Here is a 20,844-nt window from a genome sequence, read left to right on the forward strand (position 1 = left end):
TACTCCTTAATTCCTGGTTCCAGGATGGGCCAGATGAGTAAATGCAGAGGGGGAGTGGAGGGCTTCAGCGTTCTTCATCCATGGCTCTCCATCTGACGTGCCTGGATGATCGGGCAGATGAAAGCTCCATCACTTTTTTGCCTAAATTATTTAGGCTGTCTGAAATGTTATTTTCCTAGATTGCCTCGCTGCTTTCTAGCTGCCAAGCATTCGTGAAATCACAGGTGACCCCAGGCACCTGCGATATTCCCTTTTACAAAAATAGTAATAATGAAAAAAATATTTGCAATCTTGTTTTATTTTATTTATTCATTTTCTTCTCACTGATTTATTTGTCTCCCAAAGAGGAAAGCATTTTATTTGGCTGGGCTGGAGGAATGCTATATCAGCTGCATAAGCCCCTGTGTTGGCTTGCCATCAAATGGGGGGGAAATGTGATTTGACAGGTCAAGTTCACTCTTCCTCCTGGCATGTGAATCCAGAAGAGCTCTGCATTATTTACTATGAGTGAAATAAAGATAAAAATGTGTTTTTGAGCCCAGGTAAAAAGGTAAAGGGAAAGGCACAAAATGCGGAAGAGAAAAGGTTAAGAAATCAATGGGAGAATTGCTTTGGGCCCAGAAGAGACAGCTTTACAAACATTTGTCAGGTTTATTGCCGTTCGGCAGATTAGCCGGCACACAGAGGCGGGGGGCGGGGGCGGCGGGGGGCTGTCTGACACATACAGATTCCTGTCTCTACAGCATCCATCAACGGGAGCTGTCCTCTAAATGCTAAATCAGGGAGATTGACACGAACCCTCATCTCTTCAATATGTCTCCTCGTCTCATCCTACCTCTCTCTCTTCCTCTTCCTCTCTCTCGCTCTCTGCCTCGATGAAACATGTTTTATATTTTATGACATATACAATACATAAAAACAATAAAAATAAGTGACAAGCAGATGGAAACAGAAGCTGGTTGACAAAGAAGATGGTATTGAGGTGGGCTAAAGAAGTATTGTTCGATACGAAAAAGGATATTTTGAGGACATACTTTAGGTTGGCTTTAAAAAGATAAGAATATACTCACAGTATGAGTAGAAATAGAGTAAAAAGACTCATTAGCTGAGTGGCTTAAATTAAATGTGGGAAATACAGTACAGCTTGCTCTGTTTGAATTATGAACCGGCTCTAAATATCTTGCAATAATTAGCATTATGTTTAATGTTGAAATAAGCATGTTGGATCACATGAATTATAAGAAATGGAAAAACTAATTGGGAGTTGTTTTGGGTTGGTTCGAATATTACTTTGATGTTCCTATTGTTACTCACCAATTTCAGATAACAGATTTCATCTGTTAGACACTTTGCAAGAGAGACTTAATCTGTGGCAGCAAGCGTGTTGCTTAGATTCTGACCATGCCATCAGTGTTACTCAATGTGAAACAGCCAACTGGGATTCTAAAATGGTTTAAGCTCTGTTTTCAACGCTTCAAGCTGGACTTTGCTTGACTGGTCAAACCTGGTTAAAGCTGGTTATAGAAGCCGGTCAGCTAGTGAACAGCTGGTTTACCAGTCTGAAGTGAAAACTCAGCTGTAACCAGCTTTGCCATTTTAGGCTGCTTTCTGCTGGAGTTTTCAGCAGGGTTGGCTTTCTCGAGATGGTTTGCAGAATGGTGTGGGAAAAGGGAAGGATGGAGTTGTGGTCTCATTCTCGTCTCTTCCACCCCAATTTCTTGGCCTGTCAGCCATTACAGCCCAGCTGAAAAAACAGCTGGTAGCTGGTTGACCAGTTCAGTCCAGCTCCCAGCTCGACATGGTTTAGCTGGTTGACCAGTTCAGACCAGCTCCCAGCTCGACATGGTTTAGCTGGTTGACCAGTTCAGACCAGCTCCAAGCTTGACATGGTTTTTCCCGCTCAAGCTAGGTTTTTAAACAGCTGGTAGCTGGTTAGACCAGCTCATACCCAGCTAGACCAGCTTCATGACCAGTTTGACCAGCTCAGCTGTCTAGCTGGCGTAGCTGGATTTTAAGCCAAGGAGGATCGCAGGTCAGTGAAAGCATGTATGAAATATAATATTAACTGTAATGTGGAGTGACAACCAATTTACAGAAGGAATAGTATGAATCAATAAACTGGTTCAAGTATTGATTATAGTGGCAATGGTGATCATTGCTTGCATGTATTTCAGATGTAACAGAAACCAAGCGTGCCTCTGGGCCTTGTTGGCTGGGCTTCCCCCTCATTAAGACAACAGCTGCCCATTGCTAACTGTATTGATTAAAGACTGATGGAGAGCGTATTGTAATGGGAGGGATGACAGGTCATAAAATAGTTAATGGGTCACAACGAATGGATGCAATGGCAAGCTTCTATTAGCAAATTATTTTCCTGGTCAAGGTCCATCTACTCAAGACTAGCAGTGTTGTGAATAGTGGACCCCAGTTGCCACCTCCACTTCCGCTACAGGTCGTGTGTGTGGTGTGTGTGTCTGTGCCTGCAAAAGGAAGGACACAAAATGGCAGTAGTGCAGAATCACATATTGCATGGCATTGTATTACATTCAGTCATCTATGAAGTCGTAATACTTGCTGACTGTGAAATGGCCATTGAGTGGTAGCTAGGGGGTAGTCACTGCTATGCATCTAATGTTGTGAATTCACGCCACTCTGACTTCAGTGTTTAACATGTTGGATGCTGTTGTTGTGCCAAGCTTGGACCTGTGACATGGGATTTTGCTGCGTGGAGTTTGCATGTTCTCCTCGTGTTCGCGTGGGTTTCCTCTGGGTACTCTGGTTTCCTCAAACACTCAAAAATGTCAGGTTAGTTGTGCTCCTGCTGTTCCCCTTGACCAAGGCACTGGCCTCAGAACTGGAGTGGGTCCCCGGGCGCTGCACTGTGCCTGCCCACTGCTCCTAAGTAACTAGGATGGGTCAAATGGAGAGGAAAAATTACCCCACAGGGTTCAATAAAGTGTTAAGTATATCTTATCTTATGGCAAGAGCAGACATTGGGCCCCACCACCCCAGGCCACCCCATCCCTGCACAACTGCAGCACACATTTTTGAGGCCCCCTGGAATCATCCTAACTTGTGGGTCCAGTGTTTCACACGTGTCAAGGCTGTGGGTTTTTAAGCTGCAAAATTGATTGCTCGTTTACCGCCTGATAAAATTGATAGTTCCGTGGAACACCTGCTGCCTGAGTGGTCAAATGATCTGTTCAGTAGGTTTCCAATACACTATTCTAAATCACGCTCTCGGTGACACCAGAGCCACGTGTTTACATTTAATGGATTTGAATGCATTTGCATGCAGTTCAGTTTTGATAATAACTGTGAATGTAGACAATCATGTGGCAAATGAGGCAAAAGTTCAGAGAGGACATTCAATGTTCATTTGCAACCAGAGGCTAGCATTCAGGTCTTATGTGTGATAGCATTTATGTGCTTAAAAGACCGAGGCAAAGAGGGCCATATCAATTTTTGGATTTCATACCACCTTCCAGTCTTAATTATATAATTAGCCTTTTATGCCATCTGACATTTTAGCTACAGTACATTTCTTGATGAATGACAGTCAAAGACTGCTCTTGTGTCTAATCGTTGGGTGAACCAGTGTTGGTGCATGCAGCCAATTACTTAATTTAGTCGGAGTAACTGGTGGAAACAAAAACCTGCAGACACACTGGCCCTCCAGGACCGGAATTGGACCGGAATTGACACGTCATAACCAGGAGCATTGATATTTTTTTTATTTAATAATTTAGTCTAGCTTTGCAGATGGGTGCATTTCCTGCTGTAATCCAGTGTTATCTGGACTCAAGGACATGGTAGCATTACTTGGTAGATTTGAACCCACAATATCACCTGTTTACTTTAACACAATGCCAGTTTGCCCACCAGCTGTCATATTGCTGTCACAGACTTGCCATTGTACATGGTGGTGTAAATGAAACTTCTCATTTGATGGAGTAAGGCTGAATTTACTTTAGTTGTTTGACAGGGAAGATGAAAGTATCGTTAAAAATAGATGGTGGTTGACGAGTGATAAATATGGACTCAAAACATGTTTTTGCTCATGAATAATAATTAGGTCTTATTTGTTTTTAAAACCCTGCCTTTTGCTGTCTCCAAACTAGCTTTGTCCCGTATGATTTCTGACTACATCTAAAGATACATTTTGGGATTTTGTTTCCTAAATTTAGAAAATAGAATAATAAGAAGACTTGAATAAAATAAATTTAAAGACCTCTGCTGACAGTGAATATTTGTTTTCCAAAGCCTTCACGACCAATTTGAGTTACTATTACAAATACATATAATACAATACAATAGTTATTACTTTCTTGCTATTACTTGAATGCAGTAGTTTACTCAGGCATTAGACTCGATGGCAATGTACCCATACTGCATCAATGTGTGGTCTGTGTTGTCCACACGGTCATTGTTCTGGTTGTTTTCACAGAAACTAGACCACAGGAGTTCCTTTAATATTACTGCACATGTTCTGTATCCTCTGGTGCGATCAACAACAGATAAATGTAAGTACAGCGAAAGGTTTTGGTGAAAGGAGATTGCACTGTAGGCTATCCATTGCAACTGTGGCAATTGATTCCTTTACTATAAAGTATTATTCTATATTTCTGTCCAACTGCGAGGTACACATTTAGAGCACCGTTATTGCTATTTTCCCCCTGTACAAACGGCATACTTCTGACCCACACCCAGTTTGGTAATCATAGCCTGCAATAAAGGCATCTGCATCAGCAGGAGTCCAATAGGGCTTGTGTCAATAAAAGCATTTGCCGCTGCGCTAATTCGGTGTAGGATAATCAGTTTGCTTTTTAACCCACTCAGACCACCACCTTATTCTCACACAGACATATTGAGAGCGATCGAGGGGTAGAGAGAGAGAGAGAGAGAAACTACAGGGAATGATGGTATCCATAGTAATATAGACTACGCCATTTTGAAGAATTTCAATGCTTTTATTCAAATTGTCACCTTATTTTTAAATAACTCAACCATGTGAAGTGTAAGGAACAAATGGTCAAACCAGCTTTAAAGGTACAATAGGTAATTCTGTACTTCTAACCGCCTCACAGCACGGAGGTCCTTGGGTTCGAATCCCGGTCGGCCGGGGCCTCTCTGTGTGGAGTTTGCATGTTCTCCCTGTGTTTGCGTGGGTTTCCTCCAGGTACTCCAGTTTCCTCCCACAGTCCAAAGACATGCAGGTTAGGCTGATTGGAGAGTCTAAATTGCCTGTAGGTATGTGTGTGTGAGTGAATGGTGTGTGTGCCCTGCGATAGACTGGCTGATGACCCTGTTCTGGATAAGCGGGTTAAGATAATGGATGGATGGATGGATGGATGGACTTCTAACGGTCAAGAGAGGAACAGCAGTAACAAACACCTTCAAACCACAACACTTTATCCCTCCCCCTTCTCTGTAAGGAAAATTGACCCTCCATCTCCGTGAGAACTCCAGTTGCAGAAAAACACATTTGCTCTACTCTTTTCTCTTTTTTGGATGATTATTCATTTTTGGTTATCTGTTGTTTATACACTCTCCGAGCACTTTATTAGGACTAGGACGTGGAATGATTGTTGGTGGCAGACAGGGTGGTTTAAGTATCTGAAACGGCTGATCTCCTGGCATTTTCACACACTCTAGTCTCTAGAATTTGCAAAGAATGGTGCAAAAAATGAAACAAAGAATGGCCAGACTGGTCAAAGCTGACAGGAAGGTGACAGTAACGCAAATAATCACACATTACAACAATGGTATGCGGAAGAGCATCTCTGAACACACAACACTTCATAACGCTAAGTGGATATGCTAGAAGTCTTAAGAAATAAGTCTCATTCAATACCTAATAAAGTGCTCTGTGAGTGTATTTCATCTTATTTGTTCTCCTGTGTAAACCTGTTAGGTGGGCGCTGCTAATGTACTGGGCTATTTTTTGCCATAATGCGGCATACTCACATAGCTTTACTGCCCTTACATGTACTTATACCTTTTAAAATGCATCTTGTTTTTCATGCCGATTCACCATTTGAGACCTACTTGCTGTGTTGTCCTTAATTGCGTTCTTTAGAAGAGCTGCTGAGACGTTTTATCTAATTGTGTCAGTATTTCTCTTTCTTATCATGGAAAGTGATTTGTTTAGGCTCTTTGCATCAGAGCGCGATATTGATAAGCCATAATTGCATTGCTACTTCTTGGTTTTTTATGGGTTCAGTTCACTTGGATGGACCTGTTGGCTGCGGAGCATCACAGAAGCATCAATAAAATGCCATTGAAGTGGATGATATGCATTGTATTACTGAAATAGTCTGGTAAAGTCAAAAAGTTGGACAGTCTATGAACAAGTTCCAGTCCTCCAAATAATAATAAAAAAAATAATAAAAAAAAAGATTTATACTAACATACCTATACCCAGCCAAGTTGAAAATTCACAAACTATACAATATCAGTCTTCCTTCTGTAGTTTGCAGGCTATCTTGACAATATAATTTGATTGAGGACTGTTAGGCACCATAATTGTGCGTGTAGTACTCTGTCTTCCCGAACAAGTGCACCACACGTGACAAGACCTGACAGCCAGCTACTGTACAGCCTGACAGCCTGACAGCCTTGACACAGAGGTACTAAGAGCACATGGTATGTGATTAGAATCTTCTTAGCTGAACATTATATTTCTGAAGTAACAACCAGTATTGGTAACTGAGAACAGAGAGTTCTAGAACACTGACTTAGAATTTTCAAGAAAAAAGCATTCCAAAACACTTGCTCTGTGTTGGCTTTACCTCTCATGTTTGACCATTACACAAAAAAAGGCAAAAAAAGAATCTCTTCCTATTTTGTATGCTAACCTGTTCTACTGAAATCAAAATGTCGGTGTAGTACCTGCTTGAGACTTGAGATTGACTTTTAATGAAGGGAATACAAGTGAATACAATATGTAACATCGAAAGTTGTTTTTCCCTCCTGTGAGCGTTCTCCCAAAGTTTCTTCTCTGTGTAGCGTACAGCAAAGGCTGGACGTGCCATGTAAATTATTCTGATTCATCATACTCTGTCTGAGTCCTTTTTCCAGTTATAATGAAAAGTTCTGAGTAAAACCAACTCCCACTCACAGTTAGGAAACCTAGCCGGGAGGAGACATTTCCGCGTCTGTGTATGCTCTCGGAAATAGATTGAGATGTGTAGATGAAACCATTTGGAATTTCAAATTTGGGGAGACAAGAAAAAAATGGCACTTTTGAAAAATGCAGGATTTCTCCTCTGCCCGAATAAGACCTCGCTCCTTTAGTGTCCGTCGCACCCTGTAAAAGTGTCTGGGAGGCCCCCTGTGGAGACTCCCGCAGAAAGATCCTCTCAGTACAGAGCCTCTGCTGAGGCAGGACACCACAGCGTGACATGCTCAGATCTCCATGGTTACCACCGCGCTGCTTGTTCCTCCTGTCTGTTCTTCGCTTCGGCCTTCAGTAGAAACCAGAGCAGGAAAACAATCAAAGACATACGGAACGGCCGTTCCTTTTTAAATGTGTCCGCCTCCTCTCATCTGTGGGTTCTTGACCCACTCGTGCGTTCTGTGACATTGCGTTACAATCTGTCCTGAGACTATCACCAGAGACTTTACATTTTTTTAAAAGAAAGTGCAATGTTTGAGTGCAACGAACAGAACATCTGCGGTTCTGTATGTCTGTTGCTTGTGCCAACATGGTGCTAGTCCGGGGAGTGCTAGAGAGAGACTTGCAGCTGTGGGGATGTGGAAACAGGAGCTCAAAATGGAGGGGGAAAACATTGACCGCAGATTTACAATGGTGCTGATTAGAGATATGCTGGAGCCCTTGTGAGACTCTCCAGAAGCAGACTCCTGGATCAAAACCAGTGCCCAAGAACAATAGGCTGCTTTCAAACAGAGGTGTCTTTGTGTTGGCATAGCTTTTGTTCCCGCTTTTTTAGTACAGTACAACAATGGACACTCATGATAAGCCATGTAGAAACTAAGAACTGATAAAAAAAAAAAGAAATTAACAATTGGGTATATATGAATTTAAAAATCCACCTTTTTAAGAGTGAATACCATTTTTAAAAAATGTGTCGGTCCAGTCTTCCCGTAGACCGGGGATAGAGCAACATATTGTCCCTGCTGTGAAATCCAGCTATGCCAGCTTGACAGCTTGAAAGGCCTTGGAGATTGCACAGAAATATCATCATAGTTTACTGATAATGTGTTTTGTGTGTCCTCTCAGCTGGCAATGCACATAAGCAACTGTTCTCTCGGGCACTATTTTTAGACTGTAGATGGCCATTTTAATGTTGGAGGTGTTTTGATGTTGATCGTGTTTTTTTTTTGTAGGGGGGGGGGGGGGGGGTTTCCTTTCATGCCTTGCGCTAATAGCATGTGAATGAGAATCAGGAAGAGGGCTTTCTGCCTTTGTTTCCGTCTGACCTGGCAAACTTCCCCGTGTCCGCTCGCTCTCCTCTCCTCGCATCATTAGACGGCGCTGTCTGCGTTTCCGTCCGAGTTAGGATCACGCCCAACATCCCGCGCTCCAAACGGAGGCGAGACCGACGTGCGCTCACCAAGCCCGACCCCGCTCCCAGCGCTGCGGAGCGCGGTGACCTTGAGTCCAATCACAGCGGAGCGCGGTGACCTTGAGTCCAATCACAGCGGCGTGCGCAGATACAGCAGGGCTCTATTCTCCTCAGAGAACATCTTCAGAAAACCGTCTGTCTGTTCCATCCAGTGCCATTCTGGGCCTGCAATCAGAGTAGCACTCTGAAGGCCTACACAGCGGGGAGAAGGTTCATCCAGGCCCTCCTCTCAGCCTTCCATCTCTGTTTAAATGATGATCCCGAAAATGACATCGCGGTGACAGCCTCTGCCAAAAGATGGGGGAAAGAAGACTCTGTTTGAAATGTTTACGGGGGGAGAAAACTACTTCGGATGAAAAATGTGCAAACACGAGAGACTGGTGTGCCACTGAGTTCACAGAGACGTCTGTCGCGAGCGCGTGATAATTAGCTCAGCGTGTTGCCACCAGCCGGAGTCCAGAGCAGCAGGAATTGCATTGTCTTTTCCGCAAAATGCCATTTTTAGGACTGTGTTTGACCTCCCCCTTTGGGGGATTAAAGAAGAACGCCCCGCTGAGGCTTAACTCAATAATTATCACCAACATTGTTTGAAGTTTAAATGTGGATGGTGACCTTGGTGTTTCTGTAAAGAGCGGTAATTGCACGGAGAAAAATAACAAATCCCCAACACTGAATAAGATTCAATCAACATCATGCAAAGGCCTTTCTTACTCCACAGCATGGAATCATTGCCTTGCTATGTTAGTGGTGCTCTTTTCCAGATCTCATTTAATGTTGATCAGAGGTTGAACGCTTTGTCGATGGCCCTTTTTTCTGTTGCAGTAATCTGCTCTGCCATTTTGTCAATGTGTGGGAGAAGGTTGAGTGATTCACTTGGCAGGGACTGGGCTTCGGAACAGGTTGTCTTTTGTAGGTTTAAGAGCAACTGATGACTCACCAGGAAGTGAAGGTGTAGCACCACAGCCCTGCTGTAAAATCCAGCTAAGCCAGCTTGACCAGCTGCCAGCTGGGTGGAGGTGCATTAACAGGGCATTGCTGCGAATGAGCTAAATAGAGGTATGATGATAAATTGAGGCGAACACATAAAATCCTTTATTCCTTATGATGAGATGAACATTTGGTATTACTGTCTGTCATTGCAGGTGTGTGGCAGCAAAGTGCAGCAGTGTGCGAATGGAATTTGTTTTGTATGGAATCTATAACCATGCAAAACCTATATGGGCACCGCGAAGGGACCCATGACGTGATGTGCATAACACAGGGCAAAACAAAAATTAGTTCACGATTAACAACAGGTATTTATAACCAAGGCCAGTTTAGGATTTTTATAGATGCGCAACTGTGAGTGTGAGTGTGAGTGTGAGTGTGTTTGTGAGTGTGTGAGTGCACACGTGCGCATGCGTGTGTCTGTGTGTGGGTGTGTTTAATATTTAATAAAAATGTAATTATGTCTATTTGTATGCATGCAGTGGCATTTACAGAGCGCTAAGCCTGGGTCTTATGCATGATAAGTTGATTCTGTAAAAGAACTCAGATGGTGTCTGTGTTCCCTCTTGATTTTGGAGGGCATTTGGAATAGCAGTCCAACATGTTCTGTACTTTACCTGCCCAGGAGAAAGGCTGTACTTTAGGCGATGAATCAGATGGATCTACGGCCTGGAACTGCAGTGAGGGTTTGACTGGGGATGTAATAAGCTTTTAGAGAGAGAGAAAAACAGCACACCTGGAATGGGGTTGGATCCAGACCACTGACCTGACTCTGATTCAAAGAAAACATACTATAAATCATGTAGAAGTATCCTGCAGAATATCGAACAAGCATTCTGAATGTATTATTATTATTGTTGTTGTTGTTGTTGTTGTTATTTTTATTATTATTATTATTATTATTATTATTATTATTATGTTTCTCAGAAACAGTATATAAAAATGAAAAATGTTTTCTCATCAAGCTAATTCAGTCTGGTTAAAAACATGCTTGGCCCTTTTCATGACCAAATAACTTCATCCCATAACCTAGTTTAATTAATTAATTAATTAATTTTGTTGATTGGTGTGTGAATGAATCATATGTGAGATAATTGTACAATATATCTTTCATGAGTGGAGGCGTCCTCTCCTTCCAGACATACCAAAGCTCGGAAATAGATGGTATCTGGATTCAGAAGGGAATAACTGGATCTCTATCTGCGTTGCACATCAATGCGAGTGTCCACATGAGTCAAAGCAGCACCCACAGCCAAACTCATCGGGGGTCAAGTGATGTGTAGTTCAAACGAATAAATCAATTAAAATTTCTCTTTCAAGTGAACTGGGTGTAGGCTATTGACTGCATCCCTATTCCAAATGATTCGATAATTAATTTGAATCAGTAGATGGTCAAACTTGGTTCTGAAGTCGAACAGCTATTGTATGTGCATTTGTAACTTCCACTTGTTTTGGTGTTCAAATCTCAGTCAGGATATGGTATATTTTGAAAAAGAAAACTGACTGTCAAAGTCACTACTGGTCTACCTCTCCCTTGGATCCCATACCTTTTACATTGTAGAGAAAAGAGCGACGACAATTACCTGTCAAACCGGGGTGAGAGGAGTGAGGAGGAGCGGCAGGGAGAGGAGAGATGTGTCGCTCAGCGGTACAGCCATGGGAACGGGATACAGACAGACATGCGACAGGATGGAGAAGTCGGCAAATATCAGGGAACATTTGTTTGGTCACCCTTTACAATAAGGGTACATGAATTGGCATTGTTCTTTAGCTGATGCTTTTATCCAAAGTGACTTACGATTGAATCGACTAAGCAGGGGACAATCTCTCCCTGGAGTAATGTGGGGTTAAGGGCCTTGCTCAATGGGGACCAGCAGCTGTGCTGATCTTGGCTACACCGGGGCTTGAACCACCAACCCTCCAGGTCCCAGTCATGTACCTTAGTAGTTACTGTAGTTGAATTAATGATGTACAAATCCATTAATTGAGCATGAAATTCATTTTTCATTCGATAACTACTGACGAATGTATTCATTACAATAATATTTTTATATTAGCAAACCATTGGATACATTTATTATTAGTTGACCATTAACAAATTCATAAACTTTTTTTTTCATTCCAACATAAATTATATAATTTGGCATTAAGTAACGTTGTTATAATGAATTATGTGCAAATACAATAACAAAGCTGTACCGATTGACTATTTGATTGATTAATTAGTTAACTACATTAGCTCATTTCATGACAATTCATGTAATCTTATTGTAAAATGTTACCAATTAAAATATATGTATATTTAATTAATGTTTAAAATATTGTTGATGTAGTATCGCATAGAACAGACAACACTACCATAGCCATGACAGTATCTGCCTATGATCATACGGTTTGTATTACCCCATTTTCTTTATGGGATAAATAAAAATAATGGATTTATTTTTATTATAATTGTAATATTTTATTCATACAACTGTGGCTCAGTGGCCCTCATACGTGGCGGACTGAGACAGAACTTGCCTTTGGAATAGAATTTCAATAAGCATATGTATGCATATTAATGTCCAGGCCTATGGTTTCTTCATTTTCATCTATTGTAAGATGTCACACACTCACTGAGAACTTTATTAGGTAGACCTGTATGCCAGCTTGTTAATGCAAATATTTAATCAGCTAAAAGCATGCAGATATGGTCAGCTGTTTTTCAGACCAAATGTCAGAAAGGGGAAGAAATGTGATCTAAGTGACATTGACTGTGGAATGATGTTGCCAGACAGGGTGGTTTGAATATCTCAGAAACTGCTGATCTCCTGTCATTTTCATGCACAAGAGTCTCTAGAGTTTGCAGAGAATGGTGCAAAAAACAAAAAGCATCCAGTGAGCAGCAGTTCTGTAGGCAAAATGCCTTGTTAATGAGAGAGGTCAGTGAGGAGGGGCCAGACTGGTCAAAGCTGACAGGAAGGTGACAGTATTGCAAGTAACCGCACATAAAAAGTGGTATGCAGAAGAGCATCTCTGAACACACAACACGTCAAACCTCAAAGTAGATGGGCTACAGCTGCAGAAGGCCAATAAGTAAAAAAAAAATGTGTGTATGTGTATTTTAATATATAACAGTACCAATTGTTTGAGTAGACAGCCTGCCTCCATGATGTTGTTTTAAAACTGGTATTCAACTCTTTGTGACCTGGGTACCTACACCCAGCCTCTGAGGCATTCAGGAGACCCTGAGCATATGTTAAAAGGGTTATATAAATATGAATATAATATACCTATATTAAAACATATTTCATATTTATGTGTCATAATTGCCTATAAAGTCAGGCCAGGGACCCAGTACAGTATGTACAATACAGGATCCCCTGTTTCTGAACCCAGGTTTTACAATGAGAATGTATCCCAGCGCAGTAATCAAGAGCATTTAGGTGCAAGAAGGATCCAGGCTAGTAGCCTAATATTTGTGCAGAATATGCTACAAACATGCAGCATAAACAAACGATAAGCATATGCATTTTTCTCAAGGTTTGGCTGACATATGCAATCCGTCATTGTGACTTGGCTCCGATGTTGACGCTCCAGAAATCTTAAGTGCTTTTTGTCTCTGTTCAGCAGCAAGGCCAAGGCATGCTGGGCATTTCTCAATGGCGCTGTTCAATATCCACTCATTTTCTCAACCTGTCTCATAGAGCGAGTGCTGCCTGGCTGATTTCTGAAGATGGTCTGCCCTCTAGTGGTGTTACAGTTGCTACGCAGATGCAAAAATGGCCACCGTGTATTTATGGGAAACAGTCGCGGAAAGACATGTACACATTTGTTTTATAACTGTTGCTACAGTGCAACATAAACATTGTAAAATATTATGTTTTTCTGCAGTCTTCTCCTCAGAGGTAACGTCAAAGGATTCAAGCTGATTGATTGGTGAATCTGAATTTTGCAGAATATCGTACCTTTCATTTTTTCAGGAGTGGATCAATTTGTGAACACCTTTAGTTACCTTTTTAAAAAATGACCATATATAGGTAAACCTTAAGTTTACTACACCCAGTTTCCAACTGTCCCTCCAGGAACAGGTGAATCCAATTCTGTGGCAATCTGCTGACAGTCAGCATAGAAACTGAATATGAATATTGTGTCAGGTCACCATGAAGCATAGTTATTTGTGAAGATTATGGGATATAATGAATGTAGGTACAGGTAGAGCTGCAACCTGCCATTTCAACAGCACAGCTTTCCATGTCCTTATGTAATAATACTGCGAGATATTTACAAATACAGATATTTATGTTAAAAAAGTACCTTGGTCACAAAACAGGTTTTTAAACTTTTGAGACTAACCCTGAAGAGACCAAGCCTCATTAATGACATCAATAATAAGAGTAAGAATATAACTTAACTATAACACACTACTGCCCGTCATGACCACACATGCCCCATAGGTGAATTTCCTTCTTGTTTTCCCACCCAGTTTCCAATGTTGTTGAGTGATCACAATGTAAGCATGATGCTGTCATAATCCTGACGAGGGGGTGCTGTAGCTCCTACTCCCCCTCCCTCTCAGAGACAGATTTGCAGTCCCATCCTTCCAGGTTATAATTGAACCGGACAGTGTGGAACAGTACGCTGCCTATATTTACAATTTCCCGAAGGCACGAAGGCACAAAGGCATGCTCCTGATGAGTCGGCCATTTTGTTTATTTGGTTTCTGCTGGTAATGGTGAGGTCGGTTTTGTTCAATTATCGGGTCAATGAGAGCAACACAGACCATCATCAATGATCAGTTAATCAAACTGAAACCAGAATCCGATACTCCATATCGGAAAATATTGAGATGCTGTAATCTTCCAGTTAATTAGGTAGAGGTCAAATTGCATTTCATTTTGAACATTACAGGCATTTAGCAGGCGGCCTTATCTATAACAACTTACACAGCTTTTGCTTTTTTTTTTTTTTTTTTTTTTTTTTTACATAATATCTATTTTTACAGCTGGATACACACTGAAGTGATTGTGGTTAAGTACCTTGTTCAACAGCAGTGTCCTACCTGGGAATCAAACCTACAACATAACATAATGTTGAGCACAGGCCATTCAGCCCAGCAATGCTTACCTTTTCCTAAGTGTACTACTGCTTAGTTTACCTAAATGCCAAATAGTATCAAGCACCATATCACGCCTGGTCTTGAAAACCCCCAGAGTTTATGCCTCCACTACATGTCCTGGTAAGCTATTCTACACAGTGACCACTCTCTGTGTGAAACAATGCTTCCTAATGATTGTGCAGAATTGATCCTTTGCCAACCTTTATAGTACAAGCACAGTTCTGTACCCATTATACCACACTCACACACTCACTCTGCTCGCTGCCTGTCAGGAGCACTGTGTACACACACACACACACACACACACACACACACACTCAGGAACACTGTGTACACACACACTCCCTCGCTGCCTGTCAGGAACATTGTGTACACACACACACACACTCAGGAACACTGTACACACACACACACACACACACACACACACACTCCCTCGCTGCCTGTCAGGAACACTGTGTACACACACACACACACACACACACACACCCTTGCTGCCTGTCAGAATCACTGTGTACACACACACACACACACACTCCCTCGCTGCCTGTCAGGAACACTGTGTGCATGGATGGCTCGCCAGCCCTCTGTAGTGGTGGTTCCCATGGTGATCTCTGTAAATGAGGTAATGGGCTAGATGGAAAGTTGAGTGTGTTTATTTCCTCTCTCTCTCAAATCTCACCCCTCTCCCTGTCAGCAACACTGTGACAACACACACACACACACACACTCACACACACTCACTCACACACATACACACACTCGCACACACACACACACTCGCACACACGTGCACGCAGACATACATGCATAAACACACAGGTATGGACACACATGCATACACACGCACACACACATGCAGACATGCACATTCACAGACACATGCTTGCACACCAGTGCACACACACACCAACATGCATGCACACTAACACACACACATACATGCACATGCACATACATACACACACACACACATGCAGACATGCACATTCACAGACACATGCTTGCACACCAGTGCACACACACGCCAACATGCATGCACACTAACACACATACATGCACACGCACATATGTACACACACACCAATGTGCAAACATACACACACACACACACCAACGTGCACACTCACACACACACACACACACACACACACACACATGCATACAGATGGGTTGGATTAAACCATTAATGATAATATCTCCGCAGACTTCATAGTTTAGCATTTTACCATCACTATGTTAGCACACACTCCAAAGCCAATGGAGAATGCTAACAGACTGATGCAGACTGATGAACTGCTGCCATGGTAACATGGTTGTTTATCTCACAGATTGTTTATCTTTAGAGGCAGACAGTGGATATTGTCTGGACCAAATATACTACCATTCCCAGTCCTAGACTGCCAAGCCTGAAAGTATTTCCGTTTTAAAACCTTACAATAAAGACTATCTCTCTGACTTCAGTCCCCTGGATTTCAGTCTATCCAGCTTCGACCTTTGTCTATTTTAAGCAATTTTAATACATCACAGGCCTTACTGGGCCAACAGGTCGTTAGTTCTTTTTAAACTCTCCGTTCAGTGCAGACAAATGGTAGATCCTAATCATGATGTTGTGACCTTCCAGGAAAAATCTAACAAGACAACAAAAGCAGGATTATGTCCTTTGTTGTTCTCTTTGTCAATGTTCCAAGTAGCACTGACGCTGACCAGGAGCCTATGTCAGATCTGAGAAAAGTGTGGAATTGTTTTTGTCAGTTATTTGTATGAATACCATTTTAAAATACAAAAAATAATTCTAATATGTTCTGAGATACGTATTATGATACATAATATAATATGAAATGTATTTGTCATCTCTAAAAAGAAAAGTCAGCCGCCAATAAATTATTTTAGCTATTTTCAGTTTAGAAAAATTGAACTTGATGAATTGTTTACACAAAATTCAAAATCTCAATCAAAATATAAAGAGCATATATTTTCCAGTACAAACATGTACGATTTGTAAATGCACATGTACAAATGAACAAATATAACTATGTTTATTATATTTATATGGCACCTCCCAAAACAAAGTTACAAATTGCTTCACATGACCGAATAAAAATGCACAACAGAACAGAAGACCAAAACTAAGATTAGGGAATAATAATGAAATCAATAAAGACAGGATGGTGAAAGATATTTGCTCAAAATTATCAAAGTTATCAAAACACTCAGCTGTATCTATGGTCTCTCACCAGTAGAGGGCAGTCAGACCATGTCACAGGACACACAGGGTATGGATTGTGCTGTTCCACTGCAGCGGGGTTTGACCTAACTTATGAAGGTAAGGACCTTGTATCACTCCAGTAACGACCTTGCCTCAGCCCGGGATAATTATGAAATTATGAAATGGGCCCAGTCATCAGTTACAGCCGAGGCACACCCCTTCTCTCCACACATCAAGATCTATCCTCACTGACAGGAGGAACTGTTTTAAATTGAATGAATTTGGACACACTCATTTCATTCAGTAATCAATGATTTAAAGCTGAAATTTCTGACTTATTTTCTTTGTGTACGCTTGGCCTTTTCTGTCTGTGCTTGACGTTATTGGTTATGCGGGTTGACATTTATGGGTAATGTGGGTTGAGTATCTTTGTTTGTTGATTTATTTATTTCTGTTTCTGTTGTAACAGGTCTCTCTTGAAAAAGAGATCTTGATCTAAATGAGACAACCTGTATAAATAAAGGAATAATTGTGCACCAGACCTGGGTCAAATACATAATTGTTTTGGATACAAATACTGTTCTACACTTTCCTGAGCTTGTCTGGAGTATTGGAACCTATTAAGTGCTCTCAGAAAGGTCCTCTTGGCTGGCTCCGTTAGACCAGGCAAGATCAATCGAGCACAGAAAACTAAATTTATGTAATTGTTCCAGGTCTGACCTTCATACAGGGACAGGGAAATGGAGAAACAGCAGTAGAGTGTTGGAGAGGCTTGACTGACACATTTTACATGCAGATAATGATTCTATATATATATATTATAGACTCACAAATGGGTGGCAGAAGCATTGTAAGTGTTTATCTGTTATTACCCAAATATATTTTTGTCACCATTGCATATACAGTACAGTAGTTACTTGATCTTTGCACTGCTGACTCAAATCTATAATTACAGTGCAGAACGATGTATGGGATTATATAGTTTTATTGCTACTTTTGGCTATGTAAGCTGTTTATTGTTATTCCTATGTAAGCGTTTATCATTCTTTTGTGTTGCATAAAAATGGTTTATAGATCTATTGTCAGATGAATCTATAAGCCCCAAGTCCTTATCTTTGTTGTATTCTTAGCACTTGACACTTCACTCTAGGGTCTTTCAGTGCAGTTCTCCCTGGGTAAGAACACCTGCAAATGCCTGTAATGTAATGTAATGTAATAATATAGGCTTGTTCTTTGTGAAAGGCAATTATTTTGACAAAAAGATAATATGCTGTAGAGAAGAATAACTACTGATCAAACATAATTAACCTTTGTATTTATTTTATTATTTAGATTTAATCCCAGAAAATAAACATTAATTTTAATTCCAGGAACCGGCTGCATGTTCTGCACTTTTACCAGTTACTGTTCTATAGAGACACTTGTTCATGAATATCTGCCAAATATACAAACTAGATTTTTTAAATAGTGGAATTGCCACTGATTCGGTATGTCCTTCTTACCTGGGGCACTGCTGCTGACAGGACCAACGGTAGCAGAAATGCACCGACTTTATAAACACAAACACAGCACAACTTGTTAACTTTTTGTTATTTTACATTTTTAGTATTATTTCAATTTCTATTTTATTTTAAAGTACTACGTTATCCTGAAATCCACTGTATATAGTGGTACAGTGCATAACAAATCACGGTATGGTCTATCTGAATCCATTGACGCAAGATCAAAATGACTGCCAATAAAAAAGTTTATTACATGATTGGATAATATTAAATATTTTTTTATAAACTGACACAGCCATTGAACTTCCTTTGTTGGTCCATACTGGGAATTAGGCCATATTAGCTTGCTGTCTGATTGGTCCAACACCTCTCAGGAGAGGTTTGTGTCCGTTAACCTGGCTTTAGTCATCGTATCTGCTGACTAAATGACAAACAAAGTTACACTGTACAGTTTTCATTAATTGCAAGAAGAAACAAGCAAACTTGTACAATAGGTCAGCTTATATCATATGCTACATTCCCAGCTTGCTACACATTAAATTGAGCATGTCCTATGCTTTCACTTAACAAACCACTGAACCAAGCTAATTGATATTCCATATTTCAATTCATAGTGAGCAATACCTGATGAATTTGAATGACTTGGATGGAAAACTGTCAATACGTTAGCTTTTTGGCCTGTTTTGGCTATAGTTGGCCAAGCCCAATTTAAATCTCAACTGTCAGCCCCAGCATACCTCCAAAAGTCATCAGACCCTACACGCCTATGCAGGATGCCTCCCCCTCTTTGCACTGTAACTTCTCGGTCATGACTGCTATCTGTTCTGGCCCCATGGTGGTGGAATGACCTCCTCGTAGAGGTCAGAACAGCGGAGACTTTTACCACTTTCAAGAACTGACTGAAGACACACCTCTTCAAGCTGCACCTCTCCCCACCTCCCGGTCATTTTTAATTGTCTATGTAGTCTTTATTGTAGTTATCATACTTGTGAATACTTGTTTAATTATTGCTAGCTTTGTTTGCTAAGATGATTTTATTGCTACATTTGTAGATACATCTACAAAGTCCTTTTTGTTATGTAGGTGGTCACTCCTAGCACTTAGAACTTTACTTCCTTCTCGGGTTTGTCAGCGCCAGAGATGTTAACAAGTCATCAAATGCAGGTCCAAGTCAAGTCTCAAGTCTCTGACCGAGAGTTCAAGTCAAGTCTCAAGTCTCTGAGCTGGAGTCCAAGTCAAGTCTCAAGTCTCTGAGCTGGGGTCCAAGTCAAGTCTCAAGTCTCTGAGCTAGAGTCCAAGTCAAGTCTCAAGTCTCCAGAATGGTGCAGCCTAAACAACAGGATGGCTATAGAAAAATTCCTATGCTAATTGAAGTTATAAAAACCAGAAGTGTAGAAGACATATTTTGCATATGACATCAAGTGTGTGACAATTGAAGAAGCAGTATTATCAGGGGCACACAACAAGTTAGTGGTTATTTCATTTATTTATTCATATATCAATTAACTACCAGGCCTGGGCCAACGTTTTGGCAAACCCTTTCTCAAGATGGCTGGAGAAAGGCTTGCCAAAACCTAAAGTCTGGTGTGGTAGGTAATTAATATATCAATACATTGTAAGGTTTCATGTTTGCAGTGTTTGTTTTCTGTCTATGTTGTTTGCGTTTTCCTGTTTTTGTTACCTCTGTGCACACCGTAGCCACCCTGTCAGTTCGTCTCACTTCATTCATTAGTTTCACCTGCTTCACTTCCTGATTGTTTCCCCACCTGATTCCCATTCCCTCTTGTTACCTGTGTTATTTAAACCCCTTCGTTTGTTCAGTTCCCTGCCAGATTATTATGTGTTTATACCATTCTTTCCAGCGTTTTCTGATTGATACCCGTTACGACCTGTTTCGTCCCCGGCCCCCGAGTTTAGCTTATACCGTCTATCTGATTCTGACCCGTAGTTTCTCAACCCATTTCTGTTTTTTGACTTTTGTTTTTGGATTGTGTTTTTGTCTGATTAGCCTGTTTGTTTTTGACCCCTCACCTGTGACCGCTACTGCTCTTTGGATTACCATTGATATATTTGGTTGCTTGAAATCTTTTTTTTTTTTTTTAAGATATTTTTAGGCCTTTTTCAGCTTTATTGGACAGTATAGCATAGAGAGACAGGAAGAATGGGAGCGAGAGAGAGGGGAAGACATGCGACAAATGTCAGACGGTCGGATTCGAACCGCCGACGTCGCGGCTCGCAATGAGCATGCGGTCAGTGCTCTACAGGCTGCGCCACCGAGACACCGTTTGCTTGAAATCTGACCAATCGTCTGGACTATCTATTATGAACTGCCTTATCCCTGCTGTATCTGTTTGCTGGCTATTGAACCTCGCCTGTCTGACCTGCAACTTCATAATAAAGACTTTTATTATAAATGCTACACCTTGGTCTCGCATCGGGGTCGCCCGTTCTGAGTGC

The sequence above is a fragment of the Conger conger genome, chromosome 14, assembly GCF_963514075.1.
Source record: "Conger conger chromosome 14, fConCon1.1, whole genome shotgun sequence".
NCBI classification, from domain to species: domain Eukaryota; kingdom Metazoa; phylum Chordata; class Actinopteri; order Anguilliformes; family Congridae; genus Conger; species Conger conger.